This window comes from Lissotriton vulgaris, chromosome 10, assembly GCF_964263255.1.
Source record: "Lissotriton vulgaris chromosome 10, aLisVul1.2, whole genome shotgun sequence".
Lineage (NCBI taxonomy): Eukaryota > Metazoa > Chordata > Amphibia > Caudata > Salamandridae > Lissotriton > Lissotriton vulgaris.
This window is the reverse complement of record NC_141698.1, coordinates 35,202,541-35,224,544: the sequence shown is the minus strand read 5'-3', so window position 1 is coordinate 35,224,544 and position 22,004 is coordinate 35,202,541. Positions and strand designations below refer to the sequence as shown.

General features: G+C 46.8%; 1 protein-coding gene across 1 annotated transcript in view; it reads right to left on the bottom strand.

The window, feature by feature from the left end:
* The window catches only part of GATA1 (GATA binding protein 1), a 121,594-nt gene extending 103,493 nt beyond the window's left edge, over nucleotides 1–18,101 (bottom strand). Inside the window, exon 1 of the mRNA XM_086940368.1 lies at nucleotides 17,707–18,101. The gene's annotated coding sequence lies outside the window, so the exon portion shown is untranslated. The remainder of the gene's footprint in view (nucleotides 1–17,706) is intronic.
* Between the last annotated feature and the right edge of the window lie 3,903 nt (nucleotides 18,102–22,004).

Sequence of the window (22,004 nt, the reverse complement as noted above, 5' to 3'; positions counted from 1 at the left end):
AATGTACAGGGTTAAAGACAATCATAAAGTCTACGGGTGATTGGAAAGGAAGCTGAATTCTGGACAGTTAATGCATTGTGATGTGGTGTTCTTTTAAGACGGCTTCAACTCTTTCCTAAATTGAAGCAGCGCTGGGGAGGTCCTGATGGATACGAGGATGTTGTTCCAGATCCTGGGTGCATAGATGAAAAGGCCTGCTATCTAGTGGTTTTTTTACACTTTGGAGTCTGTAGTCTGATGGTGTCCCGGCTGCAGGTGTTCTAAGAACCCCCAGAGATGGTCAGCTTGTCTGCAAGGTAAGCTGGGGTGCTTATCTCAGGTGATGGCTTGGTAAATGATACAGCTGAGTCTGAAGGTGGGGTGGACCAGCAAGGGAAGCCAATTGAGCTCCATCAGTAAGGGGGTGATGTGATCATGTTGGTTCTGCCTTGGATGAGGTGTGCTGCAGCGTGCAGAATACCCTTAGGGGTGCCAGGGTGGAGGCTGGCAGGCCATGAAGCAGGACGCTACCGCCATCCACATGCAAGAATATGAGGGCCTGAAGAGCAGTCTGGAGTCACTTTCTGGTTGTATGAATTGGTTTAATTTTCTTTAGAAGGCAGAACTGGTTCCAGGCCGTCTTTGGTTTATTTTAGCAGTGTGTTCCTTGAGGGTGTGTTTGGAGTAAATGGTGAATTCCAAGTGACTGGGCATTCAGTGAAAGTTGGTGTCCGAAGCCATGAAGGTTCGTATCACTGAGCTAGGTGTGTACTGTTTACAGGGCCTAACCCGGCCCTGGCAAAGTGCTCGGCCGGCCCAAGCTCTTTGCCAGGGCCGGTTTTCGGCCGATTTTGTTACAGGGCCGATATCGCAGCTGTGCTGCAATAACAGCCCTGCAGCAAAAACGGCCCCCAGGGGACCAAAACCGGCCCCACCCTTGCGCCCCACCGGGGGATTGCCCGTGCCCGCAATGGCCAGTTCAGCCCTGACTGTTTACTGTTTGTCCTTCTTGGCAAATAACAGCAATTCCGTCTTGGTTGGGTTGAGCTTTAGGTAGGAGCTGGACATCCAGGTCTGGATGATGTACCGGCAGCGATTGATGTCCGAAGCAGAGGAGACTTTCAGATAGAGTTGCGTATCATCAGCATGTTGATGAATCTCGATACTGCGATCAATGGGTCTCAATCAAATGTTTTTGATGCAGCGACTGTAATTTAAACTTTTAGACGCAACATAAAAAATGGAAATAAATGTTCAATGGCATGTTTTCGAACATCCTCTGTACCCCGTACTTGACTCCTCTATCCATCCTGTTCCATCTCTACTCACCTTTTTCCTGCTCTTAATCTTCCTACTTGTGCCGTTCACCAGCACTCACCTCTCTCCTCTATTTTCTCCTCGCAGTCCCCCCCCCCTCCACCAGCTCATTGGATTACCATTCATCATCATCATCATGTTTGTTGACATGTGCATCTGAGCCTGCTGACAGTCTAGGTCTTAAGATTTTAAGTTGTTGTTGGTTAAACACAGCTTTTTTGCCCTTATGTGATTTATTGTGGGGTGCGCTGACACCAATGCATTGTGGTAGAGTTGCAAATAAGTGCAAATCACCCAGCTTTTCAATATTACTGCTGGTACTATGGTGGTAACTGGTCCCGTCTCAGACTAATAGTGACTTCCCTTGACATGGAAATTTGGTGGAACGTAGACTTGGTTAGTTTAGATGGCATAGGCAGGCTTTTGTCGTTATCATGCATCACTTTCATGGTAACCATAACAACATGCATGTCTAGCATGGACGTCAGTTGGGGTTAGCAAGATGGTTGCTCCTTGACACCCCAGTCACTGCCTGCCACGGAGACAGCAGCAGGCACAGACACCCTGCTAACTTTCTATGCTTTTCATCCCTTGCTTCACCCTGGGCCATGAAGCAGCAAATAGGGGAACTTCTATTGGCTAAGGGTGGGATACGAGTTCAACCCTTTGATGTCATTGGAGGAGCCCAAGCCAATGGCGCATGACGTCACTTCTGCTTTCAGTGATTCCATTCCCAATCAATGGTACAGGCATTCTAGCAACGAATGTGTGCACACATCTTTTCTAACACATTTTAAATCTTTAGTAATGTAGGTCAACTTCTTTAAATTTCTGTGATCGATTGCACATATGTTATGCACTTTTATATATAAAGCACAAAAACACCTAAAAATGTAAAAATAAATAAATACAAAAATAATACCGCACTGCCTCAACTATGGCTCTGAGAAACGCGGGGGAGGAACTGACTTTTGGCTCCAGTTCCTTGAAGCCTTTATTTGGGTTTTCCTGAACATCAATAATCTAATCTGATTACACCCCCTCTGCCCTGATGTCATATCCTTTGTTTCACTTGCGTAATTAAAGTCCACACATTGTATTTATTCATGGGGTGGGTAGGCAGGGTGCTAAGAAAGTGAGAGGGAGAGAGAGAGAGAGAGAGAGAGAAAAAGAGTGATGGATAAACCGGTCTCACTGAAACAATGTGCTCGTCTCACTATTAGAACAATCGACGTTTCACGGTCAGCGCGCACTCTTATCACTCTCAAAGTGTGCCTCCCTTCCTGCTATAGTGTCTGTGTTTCACTACAGGAGTGAGCATGTGTCACTGTGGCGTGTTCATGTCTCTCAGTGAGCATGTTTTGCTGTCAGACTGTTCATGTCTCACTATCAGAACAATCGACGTTTCACGGTCAGCGCGCACTCTTATCACTCTCAAAGTGTGCCTCCTTTCCTGCTATAGTGGCTGTGTTTCACTACAGAAGTGAACATGTGTCACTGTGGCGTGTTCATGTCTCTCTGTGAGAGAGAGGATGTCTGGGTGTCAGACTGTCCATGTCTCACTTTCAGAGTGTAGTTATATCACTGTCAGGGTGCACTCATGTCACTGTTGGAAGTGTGCAACTCTCTCTGCTACAGTGCCCGTGTTTCACTACAGAAGTGAACATGTGTCACTGTGAAGTGTTCATATCTCTCTGTCAGAGTGAGCATGTTTCCCTGTCACAGTGAGATAGTCTCACTGTCTGAGTGTCCATGCCTCTCTGTCAGAGTGAGCATGTCTCCCTGTCACAGTGAGATAGTCTCACTGTCTGAGTGTCCATGCCTCTCTGTGAGAGGGAGCATGTCTCCCTGTCACAGTGAGATAGTCTCACTGTCTGAGTTCCATGCCTCTCTGTGAGAGGGAGCATGTCTCACTGTCACAGTGAGATGGTCTCATTGTCCGAGTGTCCATGCCTCTCTGTGAGAGGGAGCATGTCTCCCTGTCACAGTGAGATAGTCTCACTGTCTGAGTGTCCATGCCTCTCTGTCAGAGTGAGCATGTCTCCCTGTCACAGTGAGATAGTCTCACTGTGTGAGTGTCCATGCCTCTCTGTCAGAGTGAGCATGTCTCCCTGTCACAGTGAGATGGTCTCACTGTGGAGTGTCCATGCCTCTCTGTCAGAGTGAGCATGTCTCCCTGTCACAGTGAGATGGTCTCACTGTCTGAGTGTCCATGCCTCTCTGTCAGAGTGAGCATGTCTCCCTGTCACAGTGAGATAGTCTCACTGTCTGAGTGTCCATGCCTCTCTGTCAGAGTGAGCATGTCTCCCTGTCACAGTGAGATGGTCTCACTGTGGAGTGTCCATGCCTCTCTGTCAGAGTGAGCATGTCTCCCTGTCACAGTGAGATGGTCTCACTGTCCGAGTGTCCATGCCTCTATGTCAGAGTGAGCATGTCTCACTGTCACAGTGAGATGGTCTCACTGTCCGAGTGTCCATGCCTCTATGTCAGAGTGAGCATGTCTCACTGTCACAGTGAGATGGTCTCACTGTGGAGTGTCCATGCCTCTATGTCAGAGTGAGCATGTCTCCCTGTCACAGTGAGATAGTCTCACTGTCTGAGTGTCCATGCCTCCCTGTCAGAGTGAGCATGTCTCCCTGTCACAGTGAGATAGTCTCACTGTCTTAGTGTCCATGCCTCTCTGTCAGAGTGAGCATGTCTACCTGTCACAGTGAGCTAAATAACGGTGATGGATCAAGCCCTGATCTTTGGACTGGGTAAGAGTGGTCTGCTTAATTCAGACACTCTGTTCATTACCACCCCCTTTTCTGAATCGTTTTTGGCCACTATAGATGTGGCAGGGTATACTCAGACATGAGTCCCTTGCTCACTGCACCATCAGGATTCAAGCAAGCCGGGCCGACGACGGCTGAAATGCCAGAAACCGGTCCCCGGAAGCTTGTCTCCTTTCTGGTGAAGAATTGGCTTGGTAGTTTAGTCTGCCCTGTTCCCATGATGCACTGGGCCAGGGACAGACTGATTTGCATATAGCCAGGTTCTGAGCTGGGATGGTGCAGTGAGCTAAATAACGGTGATGGATCAAGCCCTGATCTTTGGACTGGGTAAGAGTGGTCTGCTTAATTCAGACACTCTGTTCATCACCACCCCCTTTTCTGAATCGTCTCTGTCAGAGTGAGCATGTCTCCCTGTCACAGTGAGATAGTCTCACTGTCTGAGTGTCCATGCCTCTCTGTCAAAGTGGAAATTATTCATAAAGGAATCACGATTCAACAGAAATTGTAATTATCTTATCATATATGAAGCCAATAAATGAGTCACATGAGGCCTGAAATGGTGTAATGGTCATGTTTTTAACTTCTTATAATTAATCAGACTTACAAACAAGTGTGATATTTTTGTTCGTTGAGCCATGGTGGCAACTCCTTCACAAACACACCTGCAGGTGGCGCAGTGAGTAAATGAGGAAGTGAGGAGTGAGCATGAAAATATACACAGGTGGGGGGTCACATATCAGCAGCAACCAACACCGCACATAGTGGAAACTTACAGGTCAGACTAAATGACACGAGAATCAAAGGGAGTGTCAGTCATTGGGGAGACCCCCCCTTAAAGACCCGTCAAACATCTGTATCCCCCGTTGTCCTCCAAACCAAGCAGCACTGGGAGATGAGTCCCACAGGGACCAATCATCTCATCCCTTTCACTCAATGTGTACATTAAGCCACTTCCGGAACTCATCAATTCTTCCAGCATTAGCAGTTAAGACTATTCTGAGGGTTCCTAGATGGGCCTCAAACTGAATACACAAAATGGCGTTAAGCCTCAAAGTCACCGACCAACGGATGAGAGAGGGTCAACTCTAAGGCAATGGCCCCAAAATAGAAGTCCTAAATGCAGGGACAGGGAAAGCTACAACCCACTAGGAATGCGGCCCGAAGAACTTGAGATGCTGCCTACAACCTCCTCTGACGTACGCAAATTGGGCGTTATCATGGATCCAGTCCTCTCCAGAAGCCACACGGCAACCAGTTGACCCAATCCACACCACACACCAGGAGGACGCTTCACACTTCACAGCATCTCCGGTTCCTGCAGAAAGATCAGGCAACCCCTTCACTTGTCGTATGACGTCTCGACTGCCAACGGGCTACACCATGGAGTACCAGTATCTACTATGTGCCGACTCCAAAGAATCCAAAATGCAATATCACGACAACTTGTGTAGCCTAAGACTAGTGACCACATCTCACTGGCGGCCTGTGGCCAAAGAGCTAGTTCTAATGGGATAAGGTCCAAGGCAATCAACAGGAAAGGACCAATGTTAGTGCTGATGGATCTCAAGGAGGAGGATGCGATGCTTTAGATTGGCCCCATACCTAACTGTTCCACCCTATAAAAGACGACTGTCAGTGGTAGATGTTGTTTGATTCAGCTGCCAAGCCAGGGAACTCCCTGCCTGCAAGGATACAGGCTGCCATCAACCACCTGGAGCTCAGAAGGATGCTGAACATGGGGCTCTTCTTCACCTGAACCCCAAGGATCTCACTATCAACAGGAAGTGGGGACCGAGTGCAACACAGAGAAAGGCGAAGGGACCACATTCTCCTGCCCAGGACCTAAAGAGTGCAGTGCTCCTGAGGAGCACATCTAACACCTGATTGGAAGGATGGGAGAACAAGTTGCATCTGGAGATGAGGATGAAGGTCTGCTTCTGTCTTGCACATCTGTAGACACCACAACAGCACCAGTGTCATTCCAACAACTCCCAGCACCTGCATCATCTGCAAGCTGGAGCTCTGGAACCAGGGGTAATACAACATCAATAGAGATGTATTCTTGTTTACATACTCCTTGGCGCCCATACTGCATGTGAGCCATCACCGAGGTGCACGACTTGCATACCAAGCTCATTTCATGCCAGTTTAAACTGCTCCTGTGCCAGTTCATGTCTCCTTTTGTGCCACCCTGCCCCAGCTTCAAACTGAAATCCACTGCCCTCCTTCCCTTCTGAGACTCACTCATCCAGCCTGGATAGGCCTGACTGTAAATACGCATCAGTGTATTGTCTGACGCCACTCCTGTCATTCGACAGCAGTGCACCCCAAAACAACAAAACACTAGTACAATACACATCCTGTACTCCATACCTCCACCCCTCTATTGACAGAGACACAAGTGGGAATACCCATCAGTAAATAACTGAATCAGCTCCATCAATAACAATTAACTTCTCAATAAAGTAGAAACTGGAGGAAAGGAATCCGTACCCAACTCTGATCATGTTGTATAATGTACGACTACCTGCACTACTCACAACTAGCGCTAGGCACTACCCAGGGGCTTCCCGGTGTGCATGGTGCACATCTGCAGAGCGCTTCAATGCCTCAACTGGAGTAGTAAGCACTATACACATCTATAATGCAGCGCCGTACAGCAGAGAGGTAAAAGTGGTGCACTGGTTTGAAAAAGAAATGGCATTTCAAAGATATGGTTTATAACACTAACAATCCATTAAATGCTATGGGGCATATTATCAACAACTAGCGATATTTATCGCTAAATAAGCTTAGCAACATTTTTTTTATCACCGCACATCGCCGGATTTTATCGCAGAGATAACGTGCTATTAAATACTCAAAGTGCGGAGAACGGTGAGGGTTTAAAGACAGCACAGACAAGAACTAAATTTACGTTTACAATATTTAGAAGAAAAATTAATATTCCAAAGTCCGCTCAACACCTCATCTGGATCCACCGGTAAAATCCAACAATGTCCTTAATGGTACTCAGAAAATTGAGGGAGCGACAGTTCACCACAAAATCAGAAGGTTCACAGATGTGATTTCCAAAAGTTGTCCTTTTATTTGATAATTTTCAACAGAGATGATGATATTCAGATTAATAGCAAATCTTCATTTTTTTATGAATCAAAGTGCAACATAAACAGCCGACGCGTTTCGTCCACAGACGGACATCATCAGGGCTCCTGTATGAACACATTTTTCAAAGATGAAATCTTGTCTTTCTATTCACACAATTCAATTGTAGTGTAACCTGGCATTTCACACTAAATTAGTATTATTGCCTGAGCTCCCCTTGAAATTTTTGTAGAAACAGTCCTTATTCTTGATATCACTAGTATCGATAGAGATTCAAAAGCGAAAGTCCTTTTTAATATATGAATCCAATATCATAATGGGGAGTCTCGGCAGGCGTCTGACGTGCACGTTGTCGCAGTAGACGTCGGACGTCGCCTGCCGAGACTCCCCATTACGATATTGAATTCATATATTAACAAGCATTTGCAATGCAGTAGGTCTCGCATTAGGAAAGTTTGAGCTATTAGTATTGTAAATGACACATTTTTTATTTATGTGTTGGTTTTTAAAATAGCAAACTTAATAGCTTTGTCGTTTACAATGCCAATAGTTTTAACTTTCGCAAATGTGACACTTATAGCATTTGTAATGCAATATGTGTTGTATTTACGTGACTTAGATGTATTGATATTTCAAATAACAATGGCTTTTACATTTTTTAATAATTAATACTTAAATAAAAGTTATTGTAATTTATAATAGCAATAGCTTAAACTTTTGTTAAAAAAATGTGTGAAGATTATGTAAATTGTATTTTCTTGTAACGAAAATCCAAGAACATATCTGCCTGAAATGCGACTTATCAAGATCACAAATAAGGAATAAAACGGGGAGTAACATGTTTAAAAGGATTGGGTCGGTCCTTACCTGCACCAATCGGGCCAATCAGAAGTGAAAAAGTCAGCCAAAGAGCCATTATATTCCTCACTTATGGAGCTGCTCAACCATAAAAAACAGAAGCAGATTTGCAAACAATCTGCCTGTGATATTAATTCCTTCACAGAGCGGAGACGGCCTATCATGGAGAGCAGTGCAGGCGGTGGATCCAAACAAGGTCCCGGTGTTGGCAGCACGGTGGTCACTCCCACCATGTAAATGAACTGCAAATCTAGGACTATGTGACGTCAGAATGTGACGTTATTAGCACTATCTTAATTTTCACATCGCACTCCACCACAAGAGTATGCAGTCGATTTATAGCAGACGCTACTATGAGCAATGTGATTGTGAGTGATGTGCATGTTATCCAACATGGGAGTACGGCGGACTTAGTCTGCCATTCCGAGGTCACTAACGGGTTAAACGTAAATCTCTTCAATGAGCGCATTAACCCACTGAGCTACTTTTCCAACTAAACTACTATAATCCTCTCCTGCTGAGGTGTGTGAATGTTTGCCAGTCACTGAAATAAGACTGACACCGTGTAAAGGCGCGGTTTCGTGATTTGTGCACAATTGTGGGGGTGCAGCCAAGACACACATTTGCGAGGCACAATCCATGCATTTTGTTGCGTCATGTCTCCGGGCACCCTCAAACCTGAGCCGTGCACGACGATTCCACCGGACAGTTGGCCTGCCACTCACTCGGAACAATGTCACCCGTCCAGCCTGGCAGCTGTACAAACTAATGACGAACTGTAAACTACTGTGTTTTAAACATTTACTCGCAACAACACGCTAGCCCCGCATCTTTTCTAACACTAACAAGCACTGATGAGACGATTGGCATAGTATGCGAATCAAACAGAAACGGTAAAGATTTAACAGTAAGAGTTGTGGGGGGGGTACGTAAAAGTACGTTTTGAATGGAACAGAGGTGTTTAATGAAATTTAAGCACACTTTTCAAGCATGAAAATGAAAAGGGTTCAAGTGACTGAGAAGCAGCACCCTGTCTTTAAAAAACAATGATTTTATGAAACTAGAGCTAAAAGCCTTGTGGTTTCTTTTCGCACTTTAGAAATTCGGAGCTTTATCATATCACACCGCCACCGTGCCTTTTCCAAAATTCACTCTCTCAAAGCTGTTTCTTAATCCTCTCTCGCCGTGCAATTCACGGCAATACAAAGATGGGTAACTCTGCGCTGCACATGTCCACTAAACTGAAAAATGTCACCATTTATTCGGCGATACCTAGTTTTTGATGAACTTTACTGTGGATGTGGAAGCTCTGACTCAAGCTAGACCCAGACTCCTCTCCGTGCTGCAGCCTCTTGCAGACTGGCAAGACGCAAAGTCTGCCTTGGCTGCTTATCGGCTGCTGCACTGCCCCCTTCACGTGCACACCCGCAGGCGGCCAATCAGAGCGCAGTTCGCGCTCCTGTCAGGCAATCAGGCCGCGGCTCGCCTGCAATCTCCAGATCCTGGGAGCATGATCGGGTTTACAGGCTGGACGCCCAGTTGTGATTGAAAGGACGAGCTCGCGGGTGGGGGAGGTTGTTCGTGTGCGACCTGAGCAGAGAACGGCGTACGTTATTTAAACAACTACCGGAAGACTGAAGGGAAAGTAAAAATGAGGCGGAGGCGGCGGCGGGGGCGGGGGCGGGGCGGGGGGGGTCGGGTCTCTATGTGTGTGTGTGTGTGTGTGTGTAAGTGTGTGTGTACATGTAAGTGCGTGTGCGCGCGTGTGTGTGTGTGTCTCTGTGTGCATGCACGTGCGTTAGGCTGACTTGCTGTTGCTGCTACCGGAAGACTGAAGGGAAAGTAAGAATGAGGCGGAGGCGGCGGGGGCGGGGCGGGGCGGGGGGGGTCGGGTCTCTATGTGTGTGTGTGTGTGTGTGTGTAAGTGTGTGTGTACGTGTAAGTGCGTGTGCGCGCGTGTGTGTTTGTGTGTGTGTGTCTCTGTGTGCATGCACGTGCGTTAGGCTGACTTGCTGTTGCTGGGAACGTGGACGGAGCCGACGTGCGCGTGCACGAGGTCAAATCCAGCGGAAAAGCGCGTGGCACCCTCTTGTCCTAATCCCCCCGAAGTCGATGACTATAGTTGTCGAACTTGGACAGCATCCTACGGATGCTAGTCCAGCTCGACCTAAAAAGGACTTTCGCTTTTGAATCTCTATCGATACTAGTGATATCAAGATTAAGGACTGTTTCTACAAAAATTTCAAGGGGAGCTCAGGCAATAATACTAATTTAGTGTGAAATGCCAGGTTACACTACAATTGAATTGTGTGAATAGAAAGACAAGATTTCATCTTTGAAAAATTCGTTCATACAGGAGCCCTGATGATGTCCGTCTGTGGACGAAACGCGTCGGCTGTTTATGTTGCACTTTGATCATGAAAAAAATTAAGATTTGCTATTAATCTGAATATCATCATCTCTGTTGAAAATCATCAAATAAAAGGACAACTTTTGGAAATCACATCTGTGAACCTTCTGATTTTGTGGTGAACTGTCGCTCCCTCAATTTTCTGAGTACACGATAACGTGCTGTTAGCAACATTTATCTCAAATGCGATAAAATATCCGGCGATAGCTGCGAAATGCGTGAATATCGCTGGGAATCCAGCGATCTTCAGGTATTAACACCAATAGGGTCTTAACCTTAATATCCAACTCCCATTGGATATACAGGTTAAGAAGTGGTCTGAGCAGGCATTAGTTTTCAGCGATATTCGCGCTTAGCGCACATTTTTTCATTGCTACGCCTGCATTGATAATAGGCGATAGCAATGTTAGCAACTGCTTTCAGTCGCTAACCTGTTGGGTACGCCCACTTTGAATGTCATTAGCGATAAATATCACTGACATGCAAAGCGGGCCCCAAACCGCTCGCTATCACCTAAAAGATGTCGCTAACTAATGTTAGCGACAGCTTGCTAATAGGGCGATGAAATTATCTCCACTTTGCGGCTAAAAAAGGCCGCAAAAGCGGCGATAATTTCATATCGCCCGCCTTGCTAATATGCCCCTAATTTTCTGACGTTTCGACCCCAAAGGTCATGAATTGGGCAGGGTCAGCTTCAGGACAGGTGGCTGGAACTGCTTGAAGATGCCACCATTAAAGAGCTAAAGAACTGGATGTAACAAAAATGTCAACATTGTCCTGAGAAAGGCAATGCACATTCTGAACATCTACAATGCTGTTCCTGGCAGCAAAGGCGTTAAACACAACCCACCCAGAGTGTTTGTTATCTTCATAGGAACTTAAGAGAGGTAGTTGCACACCCCAGTACAGTATCATTGCAAAGCAAGAATAAAAGGAGGATACAGTTACACTAGATTCACAGGCAGCGCTGCTACAAAGCCCTGGCACCAGCCACCCACTACCATAGAGTCAGAGGGGCGCTGCCACAAGGACCCAGCACCAGCCCACCCACTACCATAGAGTCAGGGGCGGCGCTGCCACAAGCACCCTGCACCAGCCCACCCACTACCATAGAGTTAGAGGCTGCACTGCCACAAGGACCTGGCACCAGCCCACCCACTACCATAGAGTCAAAGGCAGCTCTGCCTCAAGTACCTGGCACCAGCCCACCCACTACCATAGAGTCAGAGGCGGCGGTGCCTCAAGGACCCGGCACCAGCCCACCCACTACCATAGAGTCAGAGGCGGTGCTGCCACAAGGACCCAGCACCAGCCCACCCATTACCATGGAGTCAGAGTTAGCACTGCTGCAAGGACCCTGCCCCAGCACACCCACTACCATAGAGTCAGAGGTGGCGCTGCCACAAGGACCTGGCACTAGCCCACCCACTACCATACAGTCGGAGTTGGCGCTGCCACAAGGACCTGGCACCAGCACACCCACTACCATAGAGTCAGAGGCGGCACTGCCACAAGGACCTGCACCAGCCCACCCAATACCATAGAGTCAGGGGGCGGCACTGCCACAAGGACCTGCACCAGCCCACCCACTACCATAGAGTCAGAGGGGGCGCTGCCACAAGGACCTGGCACCAGCCCACCCACTACCAAGAGTCAGAGGGGGCGCTGCCACAAGGACCTGGCACCAGCCCACCCACTACCATAGAGTCAGAGGCGGCACTGCCACAAGGACCTGCACCAGCCCACCCAATACCATAGAGTCAGAGGGGGCGCTGCCACAAGGACCTGGCACTAGCCCACCCACTACCATAGAGTCAGAGGCAAGGCTTCCACAAAGACCCGGACCCAGCACACACGGTGTGTCAGTGGGTCGCAGGCAGTGCTGGCACACAGACCATGCACCAGCACATACGGTGTGTCATTGGTTTACAGGCATCTTGGAGCCTGCCCCAGCACACACTGTGCATCAGTGGGTCACAGGCAGCGGTGCCAAAGTGAACCTGAATTAGCACACTCTGGCCTGATTTAATACTTGTGATATTCACAAGTGCGCTTTTTTAGAAACCTACACTTTTGTAGTTAGTGCCTACATCTATTATTTTCAATGGGAGGGTGTTGCAGTACCAGTGGTTGGCCATGGGTTGTGCTGGACTTAGACAGAAGTGCTGGTTACTACAAAGGTCCAGTTTGTGAATAGTGAAAAGTAGCGAACGTACTCAAAAGTATAAAGTTACTCAAGAGAGCAAACTTCCTCTAAAGTGTACGTTACCTTTGTGAAACTGGCCCATAGTGTCAACGGGTCACAAGAGGGATGGCCCGGAAGCACCTATTTAAGCGCTAGGCAACAGTGTGCTCTTGGGCTTTTTACACCGTCTATCACTAGATATGTACAATTTACGCTTAAAATGATTTTTAAGTTTGGCGTGACCCTGCAGAGAGGGCCATTTTCCAGCATATGCCATGGACTCCAAGACGTGCATTCACTCTCTGACGCACGGGCACTCTAGTCGTCTTCTGTTCTTTCTGTCTCTAGCTCGCCGCGCTGCAAATGACCCTTAAGTCAGAATTGCCTACCCACTGTCTGGGCCACCTACTCGATCCGACTTTTTCTAACTGGGAGTCGCTGATAATTGATTCCCCAGTACCGGTGGTCTGGTCGGATCACTTTCAGATTTCCTTCAAGATGAAGGCACAGTTGGTGAAGGTATGGGCCAAGGGGGACGGTAAAAGTAAGCAGAGGAGATGGGCTGACTTCTCCTTGGATAAGTTTAATAATGTTCATGGCCAGGGTGTGCCCCCGGATGGTCTGGAGATAGAGGCGGCGTGTGAGGCTCTCGACAGACGCATTACGCAGGCATTGGATAGCACGGCCCCCTGGTCAAACAAAGGACCACTGAGGCAAACTAGTTCTGCACCTTGGTTTGGGCCCGAACTCATGAAGGAAAAAGTGGCTTGTAAGCGGCTCGAGATACGTTGGAGGAGAGGCTTTACCGCTGCTGATAGAAGGGACTACAAAATTAATCTCAAGGGCTATCATGCCTTAATTAGGAAACACCGTACTTCATATTATAGGGACAGAATTGAGGGAGCTGATAATCCAGTTAAAGAATTGTTTTCTGTTTTTAAAGAAATATCCTCCTTATCTAGTATTGCCGCTCCTGTGAAGGGGTCAGTGGAATCCTGTGATCGTGTAACGCAATTTTTCTCGGATAAGGTGGAGAAAATCTACTCCTCCTTTCCGGCGGAGGCCAGAGTGGGATGCGGGACAGATGAGGCCCCTATAAATTTTAAAGGGACTGAGAATCTTACTTCCTTTAGCATTCCCCCTCCGGATCCCCTAGTTAAAATAGCGGCCAAAATTAAATCGGGCTCTCCGAATGATCCTGCGCCTGCGAAAATACTGAGAAAAAGCGTGGAGATCTTGGAACCCCACATTCGTCATCTGCTAGAACTTTCCTTTGGTTCAGGCATGGTTCAGAAAGCTTGGAAAGAGGCTGTGGTGCTCCCTCTTAAAAAAAAAACTAATGTTAGCATAGAGCAACTTGATAACCTGCGTCCTATTTCACTTCTCCCCTACTTCGCTAAAATCGCAGAGAAAGTCGTCAATATACAACTGACAGACCATATTGAGACCTACAAACTGCTTCACCCCACCCAATCGGGTTTTCGGGCATCCTATTCTACTGAATCAGCCCTGCTTCTGTCGACAGAGATCATACGGAAGTTGGTGGATAAAGGTCAGACGGCAGCACTTATTCTCCTAGATTTAAGTGCTGCTTTTGACACTGTAGCACATCACCCCTTGCTGCAGTGTCTAAAAAATGGTGGCATGGTAGGTAAAGCGTTGAAGTGGCTGGAGTCATTCCTACATACCCGCAGCTTTCAAGTAGCTCTGAGGCCATACCGGCCCAAAGACATCAGGCTGAAACAGGGGGTGCCACAAGGGTCCAGCTTGAGCCCCACTCTCTTTAACCTCTAGGTGGCGCCAGTAGCAGGGATCACTGAGGGATTTGGGGTGCAAGTTGTATTGTACGCTGACGACACACAACTTGTTGTGTCTCTCGCACAATCAGATGAGACAGCAGCCAGTAATTTTTCTGCTTGTTTGCAGGAAGTAGCTGCCTGGATGGCCGATAACTGTTTAAAACGAAACGGTAGTAAGACGGAGGTGCTGATTGTGGGGAAAGCACCTTCAGTGTGGACATCTGCGTGGTAGCCGCAGGTGCTGGGACCTCAACCCACTCCCAGCGAACAAGTCTAAAATTTGGGAATCTGGCTTGATAGTACAATCTCCTTTGAGGACCATTCAAGGCGAGTGGCAGGCCTGTGTTGTGGTATTCTGAGGAGCATGAGGAAGACTCTCGACCTGCTGCCCACTACAGCTAGGGAAACCCTTGTCCATGCTCTCATCACATCTAGGCTGGACTATGGGAATGCCCTGTATCTGGGAGCTAACAGCAGGTGCATTACTCGGCGACAGCGTATACAGAACGCTGCGGCCCGTCTGGTCTTGATGTTGCCCAAAAGAGCATCATCCAAGAAAGCTCTAGAAACACTGCACTGGCTTCCGATTAAGGAACGGGTGTTGTTCAAAACCCTGTCGATAAGTCACCGCATTGTTCAAGGGAAAGGGCCTGCTTATCTTCTTAATCTGCTGACCCCGTACATTCGTTCGCGTCAACTGAGACCCAGCGGTATGGGGCTGGTTAAGGTTCCCAAGATCCGAAGAGCCCGAATGGGAGGGCGATCTTTCCGTGTTCAGGCAGCCCAACACTGGAACAGACTCCCATCTACTTTGCGAGCGGAGAGCTCAGAATAGGTGTTTCGTAAACAACTGAAAACATATCTCTTTCCTTTGGGGTAGAGGGGTGTGGTGCCTCTGTAGGCAGAGATAGAGGTACTTGTTACTCTTAACGATTGTTTGCTGTATCATAGCGCTGGGACGCACTGGCCTTAGTGTAACCAGGCGCTTTAAAAAATGTCTTCTTATTATTATTTAGCTACCTACCCAGCCCTCTCTTCTCTCAGTGTGGTGTCTCCCTCACTCATCAGTGTCTCCCTCCTCGCTCTGCCTATCTCCCTCTGTTCCTGGCCCTCTCTGTATCCTGTTGTCTCTCGTTGCCTCTCCTTTCTTTTCTGCTCTATAGTTCTGTCTTTCACTTCCCTATCCATCTCTTTCTCTTCTCCCCTACTCCCCGTCTACCTCTATTTTTCTCCCCTTGCACTCCTTTCTGTTTATTTTGCTATCTCATTCTCTCTTGCCTCTTTCTACTTCTTTCTCTCTGTCTAACCTGTTATCTCCTTCCTCTCTCTGCCTGTCTCTATCTTATGTCCTCTCACTCCCTCACCTGTTCTGACTCTTCGCTCTTTCTCTTCCCTCTCCTCTCTCTCTCTTTATCCTGTTGTCTCTAGCTTTCCCTCCTTTCTTTTCTCGTTTTAATGCCCTTCTTTCACTCACTATCCTCTCTTTCCCTTCTCTCCTACTCCCTCTCTCCCTCCCCGTCTATCTCTTTCTCCCCTCGCTGTCCTTTCTCTGTTTACCCTGCAATCTTTCTCTCCCTCGCCTCTTTCTAGTTTTTTCTCTTTGTCACCTTTTTATCTCCTCTCGCTGTCTGTCTCTTTCTTATGTCCTCTCACTCTCTCAAATGTTCCACTCTCAATTTTTTTCTTCCCTCTCCTTCACTGTCTCTGTATCCTGCTGTCCCTCGCTGTCTTTTCTTTCCTCCTCTTTCTTTCCTTCTTTCACTCCATACTCCTCTCTTTCTCTTCTCCCCTACCCTCCTCTCCCTCCTGTCTATCTCTTCCTTCTTTCTCTGTTTATCTTGTGATCTCTTTCTCTCTCTCCCTCTCGCCTCTTTCTTTTTCTTTCTCTCTGTTCCCCCTTTATTCCCTTCCTCTCGCTGTCTGTCTCTTTCTCATGTCCTCTCGCTCTCTGCTCGCACTCTCCACTCTTTCTCTTTCCTCTCCTCTCTCTGTCGGTCTCTCCATGTCTCTCCTTCTGCTTTCAATTATAACATGGCTAAGGCCCTGATTACGGGTGGGTCGTAAATTCCGACCTGTGCGTAAACCGCTCGGGTCCGAATTACGTGTTTGGCTGTATTTAAGGCATCTGATCATTATAGAAGGCATTAAATACCTCAGCAGTCGTTACATTTTTGGCGGGTTGAACCTACTGAAATTTAACAGGTGAAATTGTACGGTATTTACTGCACCGTGCTGATGTTGGTGCGATAAACACCAAAATCTGCATGTTATTCCTCAAAAACTCATGATAAGTGTTTTATAACTTACCCGCTGCTATTATTATTTCCCATGTGTGATAAACGCCTAAACGCGTAATCAGGGCCTCCGTGTATTAATTGGGTCTGGCTTTACCAATGCTGACCTTTAACTCCCCCTACCCCCAGTCTTTCGTTTCACAAGTGAAATAACATGCTTCCTATTGGTTGAAATAAGTAACAGGCTGGAATGCTGCATCGGTGAGATATCTTCAGATATTACAACCTCCCGGCGATGGTAAAGCTTGGGTGTGAGAGCAGGCCGGGCCCTGTTGCTTATTAGGACACTAATACATCCACTGTAGGGGGCCTGAGTTTTACCTCATGGTCACAGGGTCAAATCCCGGTCTACTCAGCCTTTCATCCTTCTGAGGTTGATAAACTGAGTACCATTGAGTTGGTTTACAATAAACACCTGTTATTCAGCGCCAAGATACCCTTCTGGTTGAACGAGCGCTTTACAAGTGCACCTTATGTTAGTGCTAGTGAAGGCTGCGTCCCTGCGAGCAGCAGTCGGTGGAATGCACCACCTCTGACGGCTCTGGGAGGGGAGTGCTAAGGGGGTCCTGCCTTCGACGTCCAGTGAAGTTATTGTAACACAGCACAGTCCACTCCTTGCACCTTATTACCTCCCCCCTGTCTGTCTAGCTCCTAGACACGGACATATATTCCCTTTCACCCTCAAGCAGCCTGATGAATGGGCCTTGGCCCTCCCCCAGCAGGGGTTCGGCGTAGGTCCACTCACATCACTGTTTCATAATTTAGATTTTTTTTTTTATATTACTTTGACTTTTTATGAGAATGTCCGCGCCTCAGTGGTGTGCGCAGGCGACCCCTGTCTGCTCCGACCCTGCTGTGCTCGAAGAGGGGGCTTGTGCGCCTTAAAAACCTCATAACGTCGCCCCACTTCATTGGTCGACCACGCAAACGGCACGAGGCCCCCAGACCCCCTGCAGCCGCCTCCAAGCATTGGGGTATCACTGACCTCTTTCAACCGCCTCGGATGCTGTCAGTCCGGTGGGCTCCGAAGTCCAGATAAAGCTCCTCGTGAAGTGTCCACCTGTCGGGTGGAGCTTTGGGGTTTAATCTGGTCTCTATAGGCGTGGTTTCCTCCCCTTGTCCTCGTCCCTTTCTTCTCTGCCTCACTTTCTGTCTGTGTCTCACTCCCGTCCCATGGCTTCTATGCGCTTCTCGTCTCCTGGTACCCGGCGGTCTCACGCTCCAGGGCCTCTCTGCGTCTGTCCTTCCAGATCCTCCTTTCCAGGTGCCTGTCTTCTAGGCACACCTCGCCGCCCCTCTCCGCCACCTCTGCCCACTTCCCTTTCTTTCTTCAATTGTCTGTCTGTCTGTCTCCCTTCCTTCCTCGCCTCCTTGCTTCTCTCTCTCTCTCGTAGACTGCTGGTGTTAGGGACGGATGACTTCTGTAAGGCACCCAAAATGACATGTCATGCCCCCCCACCCACTCAGATCTCTCCTCCTCCGAATCTGACCCCACCCTTCCCGCTAGAGTGAAACCACTGGAAATAAACACTGTTGCCCGGCTTCTGAAGGCGACACATTCCAACAAACAGCATCTATGAATCGAAGGCAAGCGCCATTTCCAATCAAGATATTGACATGGCCTTATCATCACACGCATCTGGCGTTATCATCACTCCCATCATCACGGGAAATATAATTTATGATTGCGTGGTACACAACAAGCGAGCAATAACTATATGAAAACCTGAACGCGCTCTAGTTGTGAAATTAAAACATATCATCACCACTTAACTATAAATGTAAGGAAATGTTATATTGTAATAAGAAAGTTACTTTTTCACCTAGATGAAATTAAAACATGACATCACCACTCAACTATAAATGTAAGAAAATGTTATATTGTAATAAGAAAGTTACTTTTTCACCTAGATGAAATTAAAACATGACATCACCACTCAACTATAAATGTAAGAAAATGTTATATTGTAATAAGAAAGTTACTTTTTCACCTAGATGAATGTAAGAAAATTGATCCAGTTGCTCACCTGTTGTAGCTTATCACCCTCGATTTCTTTTGACAAAATTCACCACGTTTTACACTCGACTTCCTCAGTAAAAAAAGCTATTGGCACTTTTAAAATGAAACATTGTATTTATTTCTGCAAAAAACCTCTGATAAACCCCCTTCTAGACATGCCTCGATTCAGAATGATTTCATCTGAACTTTCTTTGTCAGGTCACAGTCATTGTCTGATTAGGGTTCTTTATGGTTTTCTGTTTATTTAGTGCAGTGCTTGAGGCAGGACCTACAGTATCCATATGTCCCCTCAGGTTTTATAACAAGCTTTGTCAGTGAGAAATGTAAACTTCCTGACAGTCCTGTGCAGTTTAATGACGGCAAAACAACTTTATTTCTTGCCACTGCCGAAGGTCCGATATTTTTTTCACATATCAGTATTTGTACCCTAAAATATTGAATTCACACATATCGACCGTACCCCAAAATAAATGCGAGATGCCCACTCTGACAATATCGTCAAGGCAACCATACACTCTTTTTTTACGGAGTTTTATATAGCGCGAAGGTGACCCGAAGGTATCAGAGCGCTATACATGAGCACACGTTGCGTTACATGACGACACATTCATTTGTGTTAGGCACAGGAAGATTACGTGATTTGTCCAGAATCACAGGACGCGAACCCCGTTCCCTCGATTTGAGGTCGGCCGCCCTAGCCGTTATGCCACACCCTCCCCCTTACTATTCTCACAACACACTTACTGATTTTGACAATGCAGTACACATTAATATCTTGAAGTCTATATTGTCTCATGTTGGTATTTACAATTCAACATTATTTACCACTGGAGCAGCCTCATCTGAAACTTGACGATAATACGTAATTAGGTGAGGGTGGCCAGGAATTATAAGGTAGGGTTCTCGGTTTTTTGGTATATATTTTTTGTCCTCTGTATTTGTCCAAATTTTTTTTTCTATTAAGTTATCATTATAATAATTAAAAGGAAATGGAAATTGTACAACTAGTATAAGTCCATATGTATTTAATGTATAAATGTCCACTCACACTTTGCTGCCTGAAGAGCTGGAATGCGCTAAATCGTTATATAAAATTAAAAAGTGCAACCGGCTGAAAGCTGTAACATTGTAGTAGCAGCACATCTGCTAATTTCCAGACTTAATTAGGACGTTTAATGTTTTTTTTAATCTCCCTGTGCAGTTAATATTCACACCTTTGTTCCTGGAATCATGATTGATGGCACAGAGACACACTCCAATGAAGACCTCATTTCTGCATTTTTCTGTTTTAAACAATGCACTCGAACACACAAAAACACACACCAACATACACACATAACACCCCCTCTCAGGTTTCCTGTCAATTTGTAAATACAAAAATCTGTAAAAATGAAAAACTGGGAGGTTACTTATACGTAGGGCTCCCAGTTTTGTGGAGTTTATTCGTGTCATTCTTTTTGTATCTGTTCACCTTTATTTTTTGCCAATTTGTTCTGTTTGTCCATTTTCATTTTTTATTTTGTGAAATAGAATGAGGCTGCAGCTGGTATGTTTCTGCATGCACCTGATAGATTCACCATCCTGCTTGGATGCCTGGCTGGTTGCAGGAAGACACATTTCAGACGTCAAAGCGCTTATGAAAATATGACTTTTATAGCACAAATGTGCACATGTTGGAAAACTTTGCCTTACTTTCTTCAAGTGCACTGCATCTTGACCTGCACTGCTATTGGAATGCCTTCCCCCAGGGCACAAGTCCTAAAAAAATTAAGTGGGGGGACGCTGACGTCACAACAGGAAGTGACGTCACGAAAGGTGGCTTGCGCAATCAGACTCATTGCCTCCCCTCGCTCACCCCTTAGATACGATTGCATCAGAGAAGTCAGCGCGTGAGCAGCGTTCTGAATGGGCTCCGATCTCGACCCAGAGAGGCCAAAGAGTGAATGTGTGGCTCTATTTGCTCCAGTTATCGAGCTCCTGGTAAAATAAGTGGGGGGACGCCGTCCACCCGTGTGGTACCCCGACTGGAGCGCTGCCTTTCCCCCCCTCCCCCGACTCTTCATAGCTGCATCTCACTCACCCTGTTCGGTAAGAACTTGAAGACCTGGTTGTTTTGATGTGTGTGCTTGACTCCTCCCACCTCGGTTCAGCTCCTGGAAACCCCTAGTGGTGGCCCTGTGCTTTACAACACACAATAATAATATATTGGCCTGGCAGTTATGTCTCACAGGTATTCAAAATTACTTCAAAAAGACATCTCCCTTAACCTCCTTTTGTTTTCATATTTAACACAAAATATTCAGGGAAATGAATGTCTATTATGTGTAAAAAAACAAAAAAAAACCTGTAAAACCTAAACAATGGGAGCCTTAATTAAAAATAATAAATAAAAGTCACTTCCGGGTTGTTCAACCTGTCTGATGAAGCCATGACTTACAATATTCTTCGAACTAGGCTGGACCAGTGATAAGGCATCATAAGGCGGCTGCCTTTGGGGTCACCCGCTTGAAGCTCTCCTAGGAAGCATCAAATGTGGCCACATTTCCTGGAGAAATGGCAACAAAACCATACTTTGCAGAGGGTGAGAAAGTAAATTAAAGTGATGAGAAGAATGTACTTAATTAATGTAATTAATATCAGTCATTAGTAATTACTTGGGTCGGATTCCGTCCACATTTTTCCACTGCGCCACTTTAGAAAGGGACCAACTTTATGCAAATCAGCCTTGGTCCTGCCCAGTGGCGTCTTAATGCATGGGTACGCTGGGAAGTTGCCCGGGGGCCCTACGAGCATAGGTGCTTAATTTATAAACAAAAAAGTGCCCGGGCTCTCGTCAGGAGGCCCCTGCAGCTTGCACCACACTCTGTCCCTGCCAGCGCTGCCAATGATAGTAACAGCAAAACACACAAGATGATGGACGGAATGTTGCACATTGGCAAAACATTCACCCTCAGTCACAGATATGGGTTTAATCCATCATTATTTTGCTCACCAACCCACCCCAGTTCAGACATGGCCATCTGCAAATCAGTCTGACCCTGTGCCTCATGGGAACAGTCCAGACCGAACTGCCAAGCCATGTCGTCCCTGGCCCGTAATCAAGCATCCTAGGACAGGTTTCTGGCTATCAGCCGTCTTCAGCCAATGATAGTAACAACACAACTGCTAACCATCACACTCCTACAAGTGTGACATTCAGGGCTTTAAGTGTGCCGGGTCTCACCGGTGCTGAGCACCGGCAGTTTTCTAAAGGGGGCCTCTAA